Source organism: Tenrec ecaudatus, chromosome 2, assembly GCF_050624435.1.
Source record: "Tenrec ecaudatus isolate mTenEca1 chromosome 2, mTenEca1.hap1, whole genome shotgun sequence".
Lineage (NCBI taxonomy): Eukaryota > Metazoa > Chordata > Mammalia > Afrosoricida > Tenrecidae > Tenrec > Tenrec ecaudatus.
This window is the reverse complement of record NC_134531.1, coordinates 99,537,518-99,541,029: the sequence shown is the minus strand read 5'-3', so window position 1 is coordinate 99,541,029 and position 3,512 is coordinate 99,537,518. Positions and strand designations below refer to the sequence as shown.

Below are 3,512 nucleotides of genomic sequence, written 5' to 3'. Positions count from 1 at the left end.
TAGGAGGGTATAGGGTTTAGGGGTGTATAGTGTTTAGGGGTGTATAGTGTTTAGGAGTGTACAGGGCTTAGGAGGGTATAGGGTTTAGGAGAGTACAGTGTTTAGGAGGGTATAGGGTTTAGGAGGGTACAGTATTTAGGAGTGTATAGGATTTAGGAGTATATAGGGTTTAGGAGGGTATAGTGTTTAGGGGTGTATAGTGTTTAGGAGTGTGCAGGGTTTAGGAGGGTATAGGGTTTAGGAGGGTATAGTGTTTAGGGGTGTATAGTGTTTAGGAGTGTATAGGGTTTAGGAGGGTACAGGGTTTAGGAGGGTATAGGGTTTAGGAGGGTATAGTATTTAGGAGTGTATAGGGTTTAGGAGTATATAGGGTTTAGGAGGGTATAGTGTTTAGGGGTGTATAGTGTTTAGGAGTATACAGGGTTTAGGATGGTATAGGGTTTAGGAGGGTATAGTGTTTAGGAGTGTATAGTGTTTAGGTGTGTATAGTGTTTAGGAGTATATAGGGTTTAGGAGGGTATGATGTTTAGGAGGGTATAGGGTTTAGGAGGGTACAGTGTTTAGGAGGGTATAGGGTTTAGGAGGGTACAGTGTTTAGGAGGGTATAGGGTTTAGGAGTGACAGCATGATACAGGATACGGTAGGAGATGACTTCAATGAGGAGTATGAATCAGGGAGGCACATGGTAGAAAAACTAAAATCATAAGTCTTAGAGACTGCCCAACTATAAATTCAAATTAAACCTATAATAATAATTCAGGCATACTTTCACAAACAAAAGCAGAAAAACTACCAAACAGAAAACCCTTTCAACTCTAGTTTTCCAGCACTTAGATTACATGATCAAATAATGAAAGCCTAGTAGGTAGAACAAAGTTCTAAACCCAAACAAACCCTCTGCCATCAATTCAGGGACACTGTAAAGCACAGTGCAATTACCTTATGAAATTTCCAATGCTGTCCTTTTTACAGAAGCAAATGGGCACATCTTCCACTCACAGAGCAATACTTGGGTGTGAAGTGCAGACATTTCAGTCAGCAGTACTGCAATACTGCCAGTGTCTTAGTAATAAAGAATTATATTTACAATTTATTTTCTTTTTTGTTATCTGACATGTCAGAGACAAAAATATATATAAGATCTTCCCAGCAGTTTTATTAATTTAGGTGAATGGACAGTTTTCTTGGAAAAAATAAATCACAGGAAATAGATATTTCAACCAGCAACTATGGTAAATATTAAGATAAATAGAAATGGTTTGTGTCATAAGGGTGTTTTGTTGTTGCTGCTTTCCCTTTTCTTATGTATATGTTTAAAAATATGATAGCCTTAACAAAATTTTTACTATTATAAAATGACAATATTTTCCAAGAAAAGTTCGTAAGAATAAGTTGTAATATCAATGTGTGATACTTTTGCTTTCAGTGCAGTGACAAGGAAATTAGGAACAGAAATCTTTAGCTTTTATTATTATTATTATTATTATTATTATTATTATTATTATTATTGAGAAAAGGGTTCCTCCAACTGGTGTGAACCTCAGGCATTGAATTAAGAGGATAAAAAAAATTCACGTCTTCTTATATCTTGACTTTTTTTAATTATAAAGAAGTTTCCATGACTCTGGCCTAACTCACTTTCACTGAATAAATTCTGACTCATAGCTGCATTATATAGACTTTCCAAGACTTGCAGACTTATGGGAGGAGACAGCCTTATTTTCCCTCCTGTAAAGTGATTGGAGGGTATGCAGTATCAGTCTTGCAGTAAGCGGCCTACCTCCTAACCCACCGTGCCCCAGAGTCCTTTTTAAGGGACTTGCTATATTTCTTAAGAAATTCTCTATGAGTCTTTCATTCTTGTTTTTCTCTTTTCAATGCAGGAGAAAACAGGACACAGTCCCCCGCTACCACCAATTATGCAGTTGGGTTTCCCACCTTTGTGGGAATCACCGAGGCCAGCACCTCGGGAGTGCAGTGGATGAGCCTCGCCCTGGGAAACCACCTTCCTGATCCTGGTGTCTCCCCTGCCAGGGAAGTATGTGTCTTTAATTCTTAACTGCTCAAATATAATTAATTATGTTGGGATTTGTTTATTTAAACATGCATTTTTCAACAGTCACATTTTATTCATTTGTTTTTTTAAAGATAATTTTATTGGAGGCTCTTCCAGCTCTTCTCACAATCCACCCATCAATTGTATCAAGCACATTTGTAAGTATGTTGCCATCGTCATTTTCTTAACATTTACTTTTTATTTGAGCGCTTGGTTTCAGCTCTTCTTTTTCCTGCTCCCCCCGTTGTGACCCCTTGATAAATTAAAATTATTATTATTTTTATAGCTTACACCGACCTCTGTCTCCCTTCACCCAGGTTTCTGTTGTTTGTCCCCCCCTGGGCCGGGAGGGTTCTGTTTTAATGATCATGTTTTAAGTTGACTTTATATTTTTACTGATACCTAGTCTTACAACGTAGTATATAATATAATTTTTATTTAACTCTTGTATTATCAAGCTGTCCACCGCTGAGGGCCCACTCCGGCTGCAATAGGCAGAGGACTTTGCCTAAAAATCTCTCCCAATAATAGAGCTGAGAAACGAACCAGAATCTCTCCTTTCTACCCTAATGCCACCCTCCTTTTGCCCCTGCCCACACTTCCTTCTGAGAAAGCAGGACCTATGTCAAGCAGAAACATACAAGTAGGAAAACTCGTATATTTCCCATGACTAGAGAATGACGGAATTGCTCTTAGACTGCCCCTGAGGAGTGACGTCAGAGACTTCACTGAACATCTGCAAAGACGCTATTTTCCACTGAGATCGGATTCCCGGGTACTAGGCATTCAGGTTTGTACCTAATATTGTGGGGATACAATTTAACACAAGAGAGCTCAGGTGGAGAGACAGCCTACACTTTATACAGGGAACTGTGGAAGCTCACTTCTGACTGGTTGTTTGCTCTTCCCTCCCACTGCCCTTGCACATGACTTCTGGCTTCCCATGGTGGCTCCCATTTCCCCAATGTCAATGATTACTCAAAGTACCGTAAATTCAGAGACTCGGGACCCTCACTTCATTGATATAAACTCCACATGGCAAAAGCATCGCTTACTTGGCCAGATCATAATTCCTTTATATATTTCATCCTAATATAATATTCTGTAAAATGTCTTAACAGCTATTATCTTCAAAATGGAAAATTGTTGATCCGAGAAAAAAATACATCAATTGCATGACAAGGATTGAAACAGACATCTCATAGAAGCCCAGGCACAGAAAGTTTGTATAAATAACTGTTTGTCATAACCTTGATGAGAAATACCGTATATACTTGTGTAGAAGTCGAGTTTTTCAGCTCATTTTTTATGGAATTGTTATGGTAAAATTAGATACCTTAGCTGACATTCAGGTCAGCTTATACTTAAGTATATACGGTACATTGAGCTTGAAAATTATTGAAAAATGCAATCTAACAATTGCTAGGTGTGTTATACTACTTTTTAGAAGATGCTT

The 3,512-nt window shown here is 38.2% G+C and overlaps 1 non-coding gene across 1 annotated transcript; it reads right to left on the bottom strand.

The window, feature by feature from the left end:
- Nucleotides 1-1,880: 1,880 nt before the first annotated feature.
- LOC142441781 (U1 spliceosomal RNA) lies at nucleotides 1,881-2,042 on the bottom strand. The gene has a single exon (XR_012783122.1). It is a non-coding gene; the product is annotated as a U1 spliceosomal RNA (small nuclear RNA).
- Nucleotides 2,043-3,512: the final 1,470 nt, after the last annotated feature.